Source organism: Nomascus leucogenys, chromosome 13 (genome assembly GCF_006542625.1).
Source record: "Nomascus leucogenys isolate Asia chromosome 13, Asia_NLE_v1, whole genome shotgun sequence".
NCBI lineage: Eukaryota > Metazoa > Chordata > Mammalia > Primates > Hylobatidae > Nomascus > Nomascus leucogenys.
Genome location: NC_044393.1, coordinates 98,443,108 through 98,456,100, shown reverse-complemented (window position 1 = coordinate 98,456,100; position 12,993 = coordinate 98,443,108). Strand labels below are relative to the sequence as shown.

Genomic DNA, 12,993 nt, shown 5'->3' with positions numbered 1-12,993 from the left:
TGAGCACACAGTGTCCTGGGATCAGCCACAGGCTGGGCTTGGCCCAGTGCTCCTTCAGTAGGTCCCCTCCAAGGTGACCTCCCCACTCACCAGTTCCCGCAGTCCTTCTGCAGCACAGACCCCGGCGGGAAGGAGTTGTGGCCCCACTCACAGGGGCAGGAAGCTGGCTCCAAGCAGGCTCCTCCTGAGGTCACAGAGTGCAGGGCTCAGAGCAAAAGGGCACAGTGGCCCCTTCCCAGTCTCAGTGCCCCTCCCCTCTGCCCTTTGTCACTCTACACACCATGCAGCAGAGTCCCCTCGGGGCAGAAGCAGCCCTCCACACAGGCCACCACCTGGCAGTGCCACCCGGGCTCAGGATGCTGCTCATGGCAGGTGGGGGGACACGTGGGGCCACAGGCCTCATATACCTGTCCCCCTTCACACTGCAGGGCTGGGTGGAGAGGAGAGAGCTTGGATCACTGAGGCACAAGGGCAAAAGGATGCAACCACACCAGGCTGGCTGGCCAAGGTGACCACCATGGAGGGCATGGGGCGTCTGGTGTAGACCTTGGGCAAGACCCCCCTGGGCCGATGTGTACCACGTCAGCTCTACTCGGCAGCCGTTCTCGCATATATGGCTCATCTAGAAAAGTGTCTGGCACAGAGTAAGCACTCAATGCACAGCTTGCCCTTGAATGAATGAACGGCCGTCTTGTGGGACAGGAGAAGCTCTTTCAAGAAGCTGAGCCTGTGGCAGTGGCAGGATTTAGCATTGGGGACTGAGGGCGGGGCACACTCACGGCAGAGCTCCTGGCTACGCCAGCGCACGTGGTGCCCATGCCGGGCACATTCATCTGCGTAGGTGGCGATGGCCGAGCAGAGGCACTCACAGTCACCCCCTGAGTCGCAGCTGTGGGAGGAAGCATTCAGTCCCAGCACCCCCACCTCTACCCCACTCCAGGTTGGCTCCTCCTTACCCGCAGGCGTCATACAGGCACCACTCATAGTGCTGCTGCGGGGGGACCTCCGCATGGCATGATGCGAAGAGCGGCTGCAGCAGTGCCCCGCAGCGGGCCCGAGCCCAGCCAGCCCGCTGTGTGTTCACCTGCAGGCACAGGGTGGCGTCTCCAGCACAGTGGACCAGCAGACACCCTCCCCAGCCCTGCCTCTGGGAACATCCCTTCCTGCTTTTCTGCCTGCACTCACCGTGCAGGGATGTGGCAGGTCTCCTGGCTCAGGGCAGAGGGGGCTGAGGCGCCAGGAGTGGGCAGCCAGTTCAGCTGTGGGCTCCAGGACGCCCTGGCGGCTCCGCAGATCATTACTGGCATCTCCATCAAAGTCACCACACAGCCCGGCCACGCGACCACGGAACTGAGGGGACAGTTGCACCAGGACCCGAGTCCCTGGTGGCAGCATGATTAAAAGTGACCCCACCAGCCCTTATCTGGGCCAGAAGACCCAGGGTCTGTTTTACCACCACCAGGTGCCACCCCCACCAGGGGGTGTGGTTACCTCTTTTGTGGGGGGTGATTGGCAATGATAAATGAAGAGACCTGCATTTGGGGGGCTCAAGGTGGGAAATGGGAGCCTATTTTCCTAGCTAACACCAAGCCAAGGGCTGAGGGGGAGGGAAATTCTCCATCAGGTCAGATCCCGGGAAACCAGACTCCAGGATGGACTGTGAGACCCAGCAGCATCAGCCTTGGTGGCGGCAGGCTGGGAGGGTGGCCCAGCGGCTCAGAGCCAAGTCCATATGGGGGTTATCTGGGTTTGCCTCAGTTCCGCAGAAGCAGTTAGATATAACATATAAGCCAACTGCTTATATGGGTGATGGGAAGTTAGGAGATTTATTTTCATTTCGCTTTTCTAAAACTTGGTATTTTCTCAATGTTTCCCTTGGTGTGGAAGGATTGCTTTCATAATGATGAAAAAGATAATTATGAAAACCTAATTTAAAAAAAAATTTTCTCGCTCTATTGCCCATGCAGAGTGCAGTGGGGTGATCACGGCTCACTGCAGCCTTGACCTCCCAGGCTCAAGCAATCCTCCCATCTTAGCTCCCAAGTAGCTGAGACTTCAGACGCGCACCACCGTGCCCAGCTAATTTTTGTATTTTTTGTAGACGGAGTCTTGCCATGTTCAACCCAGGCTGGTCTCAAAGCCCTGGGCTCAAGGGATCTGCTCACCTCTGCCTCCCAAAGTGCTGGGATTACAGTTGTGAGCCACTGCACCTGGCCAAAAACCTAATTTGGAAACTCGGACCTCTTGCATGGACTGGGAGGTAGGGGTGGCGCTGGGCTGGGCACGGGGCAGGGCGAGTGCCAGCCAGGCAGGGAGGTAAGGTGAGAGCTCAGGGTCCTAGCCTGGCTGTCAGCCTAGCTCTCAGCCTGGAAATCTGCCCTGTGGAGGTGTCAGGGGCTCAGTGGAGGCAGACCAGGAGGAGGGAGGGTCAGGCGTTGGGAGAAAGAAGTTGGGGTGAGTCCAACCCTATGGTGCTAAGGCGGGGCACGGGTCCAATGGTTGAGGGACAGCAGGGGCCTGACCTCCATCCCAGAGCAGGGTGAGGCCCAGGCGGGTCGAGAGCAGCAGGAAGAGGCCAGCACGACGCAGGCTCAGCCCGGGGCCTGTGTAGACCTTGGGGGGCATCACGCTCACCCCATTCACTGTCACTGCCCGGCCTGTAGAGGAAGAGAGGCATTCAGGCCCAGCTTGGAGGAAAGGGTCCTCCAGACTGTCATGAGGCTCTGTAGCTCCCCCGCCCAGCCCTTCTTTTGCTTCTCTACCTATGTGACCTTGGGCACGTCATTAGACTTCTCTGGGACTTCATTTCTGGGAGCCTTCTGGTATTATGAGTCCCAACCAAGAGGACAGGCACCAACCCCGTGGCATGGAGGGCAGCCAAACCCAGTAAGGAGCCAGCCAGCAGTGAGCAGACACAGGGAACCCCGTCCCCGCCCACCTTGCACAGCTGGGAAGCCATACAGGTGCGCCCCTCCCTGGCAATGTCACCCTTCAATGTTGCAGCCACCTCTGAGCATGTGCACAACGGTGCCCTCCAGACGCACGGCCAGCGCTTTGGTGCAGGTGAGACCGCTGGCCCCACAGGGCAGGTTCTGGGCAGAGACTGTGAATAGGCCGCTGGCCTCTCGCACCAGCAGATACTCGCAGGCCCCAGGAAAGGTGAAGGCCAGTCCGTCAAATGTCACATAGTGGGGGGCGCCTGACGCCTGGCACTGCCCACTGCACTGCTGGCCTGTGCAGTGCCACTGCCGGCCCCAGCACACGCTATGGGCAAGGTGGGGGAAACAGAGTCACTGAGGACAGGGCCCTGGGGGCTGGATCCAGAGGAGGCAGCTGGTCCAGGTTCCAGGCAATTTCAGCAGCCCTCAGCGTGGAGGGGTCCTGCAGGGTTCCCCTGGCCCAGGCCAGTCTGGAAACCCAAGCCCCCACCGCCCCGACCCCTTCTGGTGAAGGGAAGGATGATGTGTGGGGAGCCATGGGCCACAAGGTCAAAGGGTTAGAGGTCACGGCAGCTGGGCATACCAAACGTTGCAGTCTTCCTGGATGGTGGCGTTGGGCAGGTACCACTGCCCACTGTGACGGCAGGGACAGAGGTCAGGAGGCACACAGCGCTCGTCCTGGGCAGAGGGCAGGGACAAAGGGCACCATGTAGGAGTGCAAGGGGACCAGGGCAGTGCCCTGGCTTAAGGAAGGCCATCCTGTTCCCCCACACAGCTCCTTCTTAGACTCACGAGTAGCACCGTGCCTGGTGGACAGACACAGCCATCAGCACTGCCTGCAGGGCAGGAGTGATTGGCGCTGGGGCTGTCACAGGTGAGGAGACAGGCACCAGGGGCATAGACAAGCTCCCTGGGGCAGAATGCCTGCTGTGGAGGGCAGTGGCGAGCCGTGCAATTCCAGAGGCCTCTTTCCTGGCAGATGCTGCAGGAGGTTGAGAAGGAGTAAGAGGCAAGTCCGAGCTTCCAGGAACCTGGTCTGACCTGGTGAGCATCTCAGGAACCCAGACACTGGGTTCCCAGGTGTCCAGATCCCATCATGTTGAGTGAAAACCCAGCCCTGATGCTGGAGACCTGAGCATCTCAGCTCCCAACACCCAGTCACCAGCACAGGGAGTTGGGCTGTTTCCAGCACGCTGACAGGCCTGGAATACACATTGTCACTCTTTCTGTCCCAGCTCCAATAGGGCCATCCTCCAGGCTCTGGAGCAGGACAGAGATATTTAACCACCCTACTCTCAGCCCAGGTAGGAGAGGGATTGCATTGAAGCCTGCACCCTCAGCCCCCACCTTCACCAAGCCCTGGATCCTGGCCCTGCCTGCACAGATCCATAACCTGCCTTCACTTCACTTCTCATGAACAAGCTGTGTGACTCAGCAAGCTGTTTAGCCTATATGAGCCTCAGTTTCCTCATCTGCAAAATGGGAACAATTTTTCCACTTCTTACTTTATTAGGTTGTGGTAGGAAAGTAAAACTAGATAAAATGATGCACATGAAAATGCTTTATGGACCCTAAAGTGCCCCACGACCGAGGGGAAGTGACCAGCACTCTGTCACTCCCAGCATGCATGCTGCGACCAACAAGGCTGCACACCCCACCCGTTATCTCCCAAGCTACCTTTTCACCCCCACATTCTTCCTCTTGCCCCAAAGGTCGCTGCCCTCACCAGCGGTTGCACTCCTTCATGGTGGCACTGCCAGGGGCATAGCGACGGGCTCCGAGCTGGCAGGGGCACAAGCTGGGGGGCACACACTGGCCCTCAGGGTCCCACAGCAGCCCCAGAGGACAGTTACAACCAGCCACACAGCTGCCCAGCTCTCTACAGTCCTCTGGTTCCCCGCAGTGTTGACCGCATGCTGGGGCACACTCTCGGGACTCCTGGCCACCAGGACACATAACAGCTGGGCACAGGGACACACACAGGTCAGGGGAATAGCCACCGCTGGCTCTCTCCACCCCCTCTGAACCCCACACCCCACACCCCCTGTGCCTTTGCAGGAAGAAAAGCCCGGCAGTCTGCCAAGGGTAGAGGTGCACCCTGGGCCCCCAGCCATTCCTGGAAGGGGGGTGGGCTAGGGAGGAGGGGAGGAGCCTGGGTGGGGTTGGCTGGGCTGAGCGAACTTACGGCAGAGGGTCTGGTTCCTCCAGGGAGGTGAGGCACCTTCCTGGGCACAGCGAGGCGCATAGGCAGATAGCACCGGGCACAGGCAGTCCCTGCCAGGGTCACAGCCACACACAGCTGCCAGGCAGCGCACATAGAATGGCTCCTTGTCCACCAGCCTGTGGCATTCCTTGGGAGGAGATGGGGAAATGGGTCAACTTCTCCTCCACGGAGTCTACATCCCCCTGGTCCCCAATACCACCTCTGGGCATGTCTGGTCTCCCTTGATCCTCCCAAGAGCCCAGGTGGAGGGCAGGGCAGGTGTTGGCCCATCTTACAGATGTGGGAGGAGCCCAACCCAGCTACCTGGAAGACAGAGCTGTGCAGGATGGCACAGGCCGCCTCTGCGAAGGCGTGGCGCTGGGAGTGGGTGGTGCAGGGAGAGAGCAGGGCACTGTCCCCAGAGGGGCATCTTCCCTTGCCGGCCATCTGGAACTTGCTAGCAAAGGCAGCAACGCTAGTTTCCACATCTCTGGCTGGTGTCAGGAAGTCGTCCTGCTGGTTCTGGGTGAAGGTGCCACACAGACCCTGCACCTGGGCCACAGGCACGCGTGTAAGACAGCCGAATGCAGTCCCACCGCACCCTTGCTCCCCCACACACCCGCCTCACTGGCACACCTGGTGGGCATGGCGGGGGTCCAGGGTGATGTAGGCTGCAGGGTCAGACAGTCCCCAGAGCACCTGGGCCCCAGGCCAGCGCAGCAGCAGAAAGGCGGAGAAAGCTCGGCGCACACTGAGGCCCTCAGCGCCAATCCAGGGCAAGCCCACATCCTGCCCATTGACCAGCACAGCTCCTGGAACAGGGGGCCTGATGATGGCGGAGGGGCACGTGGAAGGATAGGGCTGCGAGAAGGGAAGGAGCTTGGGTGGGAAGCAGGAGGTCTCATGTCAGGGTGGGCTGCTGGGGACAACTAGAGGGTCCACCTGAGCTCCCCACCCCTGTGGCCCAAGGACTACCCTTGGCTCACAGATTTTCCAGTCCCTCACCCTCGTGATCAGTGTGTAGGAGGCGCTAGATGGCGAGCCAGGAGCTGGTTGGGGAGGGTTGGAGGGACCCTGCTGAGAGTGGCCTGCCCGATCTGGTCATGCCTCGAGGCCTTTCAAGCTCTCATAGCTGCACGACCTGTATCTGACCCCAGGACGGGGCAGAAGATGCCTTGGAACATCTCCTCAGGACTCTGGATGTCTGCTTCAGGGATGAGCGGGCCGGGGAAGTTGAGGCAGTGTGCTCAGGTGCAGGAGTCTGGGGAAGAGCGTTTGGACTCCAAAGCCATAGGGTAGTGTGGAGGGGGAGCAGTGACAGGAGGCCTGGGACTGCCTCAAGTACGCAGAGCAGAGGCTACCTGAGTCCCTGAGCTGGATGTGGGTGTCCTCCAGGGAGATGGAGATGGCGTGGAGGCAGCTCCCAGCATCGCAGGCCCCATGCTCCAGTAGGATCAGTAGCTGTCCCTTCACATAGTCCTGGGGCAGGCAGGGGGGAGTTCAGTGGGGCCGGGCGAGCCAACCCTCTCCGGGGAGGCTTCTGGAGACCTTCCCTACAGAACACCTTCAGCATGCACCTGGAGGCAGCTGCCCACCTTCCGGCCAGCCAGACTCTCTGCCAGGCAAGGGGCTTCGTCCTCACCTTGGGCCAGCATGCATGGATGTCTGTGTGCATGTGTGTGCCGGGCCATGGATGTGCACATAGGTGTCATGTGGAGGTGTGTGTGCATGTGTGTTCACGAGTGTGTGTAGGTAAGTGCGTGTCTGCATGTTGGGGTGCGATGACTCCTCTCTTTCCTCCTCATGGATATGTATGTTCTCCCATATGTGTGTGCATGTATACACACATGCTAAATCTACATGCACATACATGAGTGTGTGTCATGTGTATGTCTGTTTGTGTCTCTCTGTAAGTGTGTACATGGGTGCATGTATATGTGTGTGGATGCATACAAGTCTCTGTGTGTTGGTGTGTAGCCTGTATGTGTGTGTGTGTACACATGCAGATCTCTGTGTTGGTTTGTAGCCTGTGTGTGTGTGTGTGTGTGTGTGTGTGTACACACATGCATCTTTGACTGTGTTTGCTGGGGGAGATGGCCATCCTCTTCCCTCCCCATGGACAGGCACAGCCTCTCTGAGGACTGTGCTCCCAGGACCTCCTCACCCCATCACTACTTATGAGAGGAGTGGGAATGGTCCAATAGTTCAATGGAGAGATCACTCAGGGGACCCCAGATGACTGGGAAAATCGTGGCCTGCACCTGAACTTGAGAAGTGAGCTGACTTCATTGGGGAAGGTTTAGGGTGGGAGCAGGGCCTCTTATTTCCCCTGAGGTTGTTTTGCATGAAGTAGTCTGTAACAAGCCCAGCCCACCCCATCTGTGGAGACAGGACTGAAGATGGGTTTTGGTTAGTGGCCCTGAGCTGGGTGGTGATGACAGAGGGACTTTCACAGGGAAGCTGGGGAGGAGGTGAGAACCCAGCGGGAGGCCTCGAGGCCTGTGACAGCCATGCCCCCAGTGTTGGTTCTCCCTTGGCCTTTCCTGGGAAGACTCTGGGTTTCGCTTATTTATTTAGCGGTTTCCTTACAGTCAGCCCCACTGTGCCCTCTAGGAGGGCCCCTACTCTGGCACAGTGCCACCCCTGCAGACCGTCCTCTGCCCACCTGCACCAGGCTGTAGTGGCAACCTTGACCACCCCGGAAGGAGTAGCTCCGCCCATCGAAGGTGAGGTAGTGCCCGTCCCCGCCCACGGCACACTCGGCGGGGCATAGGGCCTGGGCACAGTGCCAGCGGCCATCCCTGCACACGCTGCGGACACGTGGGTGAGACAGTGAGCTCTGGCATCAGCCCCACCCTGAAGCGGGTGGAGATGACCCCTGAGCTGGAGGAGACCCCCAAAAAACGCTTGTTCCTCCCCTCCCGTGGAAGCCCCTCCTGCTGAAGGGGTAGAGGTCAGCCGGCAAGGCCATCAGCCATGCCAGCAGCAGTTCCAGTCTCCGAGAGGAAGACCTGGAATGGGCTGGAGGCTTAGGGGAAGCAGGTTGAAGAGAGGGGAGGGATCCGAGGGCACCATGTGGCCAGCAACCCCCAGTATGGCTCGAGGACCCACCAGGGGTTACACAGCTGGTGCACGGTGTCACTGGGTGCATAGCGCTGGCGGCGGTAGTAGCAGGGGCAGTGGGCAGCAGGCACACAGAGGGTGCTGTTCCAGAAGAGGCCTCGCGGACACTCACAGCCACTCACACACTCTTCCCTGCAGGACTCCTCCTCTCCCTGACCCACCGCCTCACAGCTGGGTGGGCAGAGGGAGACGCAGTCAGAGTAGAGCTGGCCCCCGGGGCACAGGCGCTCTGTGGGCACAGGAGTGAGCTGTAGTCCCCCGCCAGACCCCAGTCAATCCTGCAGGGTGGGGAGGCTCTCAGTCAATCCCGCAGCGGGGGGAGGCCCGAGCAGTACCGCAGAAGCCAGGCTTCCTCCAGCGAATGTGGATGTGCCGCCTGGCACAGGCCTGGGCATAGCTGGCAAAGGTGGCACACACAGCCTGCTGCCGCCCCTCTTGCCCGCTGCCTGCCATGGCCCCTGCACAGTAGGCAAAGAGACAGGCCTCGTGGTACTCAGCAGGGGAAACCTGTAGGAAAGGACAGCCCCTCAGCAAACAGCCAGCACCCCCTACCTCCTGCTTCCATCACTCCATAACTTATAACCAAACGGATCGGCCCCAGAAGGGATCTCAGAGATCACATATATGAGCGGGCCATTTCCCAGAGATAAAGCCGAGGATGGAGAGGTGGGGGTTTGACAAATGGCCCAAAGTAACCCACAGGCAGGGCCAGACCAGCTTGCTGACACTTCTCTATCACCTTCCCTTGGGTGCCAGACACCACCCCCACCCCACCCATACCTGGGCATGGCACTGCCCGAATGGACCTTCCAGCAGCTGATGGCACACGTCCTGGGCTTCAGCCCGCAGGTGGTCAGGTTCTACATCTGCCTCTGTGAGCCCCAGGGGGCCGTCACAGCCCTGGGCCACCTCCACCGCATCCAGACACCCAGGCTGCAAACAAAGGACATCAGGTCAGGCGGCAGTGATGAGGGACGTTAACCAGGACCCCAGAAAAATGCCTCCTGCTCTCACACAGCACCAGGGCCCCACCTTCAGGCCCACCGCCCACATCCTGGGGCTGGGGAGAGAGGCGAGGTGGCAGCCCCACGCTGGGCTGCAGTGATGGGGATAAATGACTAACTGGTTCACCAATGCTGGCCTCAGATGGCTAGTTCACAGCAGGCAGCTGGGCTTTCTGTGGGACCCCAAGGCCTGCCCTCTGCCCCTGAGGATCTGGGAGAGGGCCAGTCCCTGTCCTAGGGAACAGGCCAGCAATGAAACTGGGACAAGGGCTTGGAGGTGCAGGGGTCAGGAGCCAGGCTGAAAAGCTGGGAATGGGCAGGCGGCTGGGAGGGAGGGGCCCCAGCGGCAGCCTCACCTCCGAGTCAGGGAGCCTCCAGGAATTTCCAAAGTTGGCTGCTAACATGGCAAGCCCTCCGCCTGGCTCCACGAAGTCATCTGAGAAGGGGTGAGGCAGGGGTGCTGGGTCTAGGGCCTCCGGTCTTCCCTTCCCTGCTACACCAGCAACCAACCACACCCCACTTACCCTCTGGCCAACCATTGTAGAACCCACAGAGGCCTTGCGTCTGTCCCCAGAGCTCGTGGTCCACAGAGATGGAGATAGAGCCAGCCCTGTCCAGCCGCACCACGACCCCCAGGCCCCCTGACAGCACCAGCCAGTCCCCCAGCCATTGCAGGCTCAGCCCTGGGCACAGAAAGAGGTCACTTGCCCCCTGCAGCCACAATTCTCACCCTTCCCACGACCACAGCTGGGCTCAGCTACCCAGGGATGGAAAGGAGAAGGGAAGTAACTCACACAATTCTCACATTCTAGAGAGCTCTGCACTTTATACCAAAAGTATATGCTTTACAGCAGAGTAACTGATTTCCATCACAGCTCCCTTTGAGGAGCTCATGAAAGCTGCAGACACTCTCTGGAGAGAGTAAACTTCAAGTGAACTATGAAACACACATGCACATGCACACACACGCATGCACACATACATGCACACACTGCACCCGTGCACACACAGGCATACACACAGGAAGCTCACCCCCACCTCACCCTGCAGCCCAGCCAGGACAAAGGTTCTGTTAGGAGAGCTTTCCATTGCTTAGCACCAAAGTGCTACCTCACAGCATTCCTCTGAGGCTGGTGGGGAAACTGAGGCTCGGGCAGTTAGGTAGAGGGACTTGTCTGAGCTGGTGCTGCGAGAGTTTGGTGGGGGTAGTTGCAGAGGGTCGGGACTAGGCCTGGCTCCTCCTGGCCCCTCACTAGCTCCACGCTTCAGTGCCTCCCAACAGCAATGGCCCCACTGTGGGCTCATTCCCAAACTGCCCCCTGCTCCTTTTCTGACCCTGCCTGGAGGGTGGAGAGACTGTCCCAGAGGAGCACGTGGGGGCCCAGGCAGCCTCTTGCTCCCCCAGTGCTCTCACCGTGGAGCAGCCAAGACTGCCCTTCAGGTACCAGCTGCCCCTTCACAGACACATTTCCAGCCTGGATCAGCACCTCCTCGGGTCCCATAGTCACCTGGACCTTGAGGAGATGCATAGTGGAAAAGGGGGCCAGGGCTCTCTTCCTCCCCTGTCCAGCCTCCTCCCTGTGGCTGCCCCATCTCCCTCCCTCACCAGCTGACAGAGTCCAGGCTGGGGGCAGCGGTCCCCGGGTGTTAGGTGGACAGCCCAGGTGGAGTCCGCAGCACCCGCCAGCAGGTAGGTGCAGCGGCCCAGGAAGTGATAGTGGCGGCCGTCAAAGGTGCGGTAGTGGAAGCCCGACCACGAGGCACAGGTGGCAGAGGGATGCTGGTGCTGGCTCCAGAGCTGGCCCACGGCCCCTGCCAGGGGCTGCAGGAGGGCTGGAGAAGAGGCACTGCCTGGGAGAGACACACCAACTGTGAGCCTCTGAGTGTGAGGCAGAGGTGAAGGGTGAGGACACAGGGCTCCCGGCACAGCGGGAGGCAGGCAGACAGGACATGGTCACTCTAGTGGGCCAGGGAGCCAGTATGGGCCCTGTAGAAGGGCGCAGAGCACAAGGACTCCACGTGGGAGTGCCTGGGGAGGCGGAAGGGGTGATGGCCAGGACTGTGCGTGTCTGGCAGGCTGGAGTCTGTGGACCCACCTGGCAGGTGTTGGCTGGAGCAGCTGAAGCAGGCCTGGGAGCTGCCATCCTGCCAGCTTCGTCCCCAGGGCCAGGCGCAGCACTCCTCCAGGCTTCCTGCTGAGGCATTAGTTGAGCCTGCCTGTAGCTGGCACTGCCGCATGGCAAAGCAGTGGCCTTCAGGACTGGCTTTGGCAAGGGCTGCGGTAGGTGGGGAGAATGGGGCAGACCCAGGCAGTGAATATGGGGTAGCCTGGAGCTCTCAGCCCAGCCCTGGTTCTCTGCCTGAAACCACAAATCTGAGCTAACATCCCCTGCCCAGGACTCCCAGAAGGTACCGCTTCCCCAAATGCACTCAGGTGCTTACCCTCAGTGCAGTGGGCGCCCCCCCAGCCTGGGCAACAAGCCCTCACTGTCCGGTTCCACTTGGCAGGCCGGGTTTCTGGAGGTCTGCACCCACCGAGCAGGTGGAAATGGGGAGGAGATGTTAGCGTTCAGCCCAGTCCCACCCTGGGGAGGGCTGGGGACATTGTTTTGTCAGCTACTCTAATCACATCATTTCCCCTGCCTTAATTTCCCCACATGCAAAGTGAGAATAATGTTGGGAGGGCAGACCATGGGGATTGGGGGCAGGGGGTGGGTAGAAGGAGCAGGCTTTGGGCCCACCATAGCGCTCACTCACCCCCCATACTAATCTCACACGCTCCACCCTTCTCCAAGCCCACTCCAAACCTACTTCCCAAATGCCTGCTTCCTCCAGAGCCTCCCCACTCTCAGGATGTCCGGCCTGTCACTCCTTTCCTGCCCGGCAGACAGCCCAGGCTCTCACCCTTACTCACTTGTAGATAGGACAGAGCCCAGGCACTGGGGAGCGGGTAAGCCCTGCGTGGCCACTCCAGGGAAGGTCCAGCCGCCAGCCCAGGCGGCTGTAATGGTAGAGGCTGGCACAGGGTACCAGGTCCTCCTGACGGGGTGCTACTTCCTCCTCCACACGGATGGTCTCTGTCCACTCACACCACCGCCTGCCCATGATGGGGAACCACAGCTGCTGCCACCATTCCCTCTGTCACCAAAAGCCCTGTCCTATGACACCACTCCCAGGGGTGGTTATTGAAGTAAGGAGGATGCTAAGGTAGGGAGAGACACTCATGGGAAGTGGTGGGGGTGGAGGGAGGACCCCGGGGGTGGGGGCCGTGGAGTCTGATGCCCCAGAGGGTCCCTGGGCATGTGGCAGAAGGAGGACCCTTGTCAGAGGGGTCCAGGGTGGGCTGCTTACCCGTCAGCCAGGGCCCACGCCATCCCAAAGAGGAGGGCAAGGAGCAGCATGGTGCCCTCACCCCCGGGGCACCTTTGGGGAACGTGAGGCTTGGGCTCAAGAGAGGCGATGCTGCAGAGGGGGCACAGAGAGGCCTGCGGTGCTCTCTCCTGCCCCACGCAGCCTCCCCACAGCCCAGTGGCCAGTTCTGGGGGCTGGGGAGGCTTATTCCAGTCTCATGCCCCAGGGCACCAGCTGCCCACAACCGGATTGGACTTGCCACACCAGCCCCTCAGAGGCCAGCTCTCCCTGGAAACAGTCTCCTTCCTGTCCCCTTCCAGTGCATCTGTTTCCGTGTGTGTGTGTGTGTGTGTGTGTGTGTGTGTGTGTGTGT

The 12,993-nt window shown here is 60.2% G+C and overlaps 1 pseudogene across 1 annotated transcript in view; it reads right to left on the bottom strand.

The window, feature by feature from the left end:
• LOC100596883 overlaps positions 1–12,386 on the bottom strand; it is a 56,969-nt pseudogene extending 44,583 nt beyond the window's left edge. The window contains exons 1-25 of the transcript XR_004033112.1: positions 12,184–12,386; positions 11,712–11,794; positions 11,366–11,545; positions 10,876–11,120; positions 10,684–10,783; positions 9,794–9,952; positions 9,626–9,705; positions 9,046–9,198; positions 8,601–8,772; positions 8,254–8,494; positions 7,808–7,952; positions 6,504–6,621; positions 5,779–5,954; positions 5,467–5,694; positions 5,125–5,290; positions 4,666–4,900; positions 3,732–3,921; positions 3,523–3,617; positions 3,008–3,264; positions 2,523–2,657; positions 1,186–1,382; positions 957–1,084; positions 780–889; positions 281–430; positions 91–184 (exon numbers count right to left, since the gene is read on the bottom strand). The product of XR_004033112.1 is annotated as an SCO-spondin (transcript). The remainder of the gene's footprint in view (positions 1–90; positions 185–280; positions 431–779; positions 890–956; positions 1,085–1,185; positions 1,383–2,522; positions 2,658–3,007; positions 3,265–3,522; positions 3,618–3,731; positions 3,922–4,665; positions 4,901–5,124; positions 5,291–5,466; positions 5,695–5,778; positions 5,955–6,503; positions 6,622–7,807; positions 7,953–8,253; positions 8,495–8,600; positions 8,773–9,045; positions 9,199–9,625; positions 9,706–9,793; positions 9,953–10,683; positions 10,784–10,875; positions 11,121–11,365; positions 11,546–11,711; positions 11,795–12,183) is intronic.
• Between the last annotated feature and the right edge of the window lie 607 nt (positions 12,387–12,993).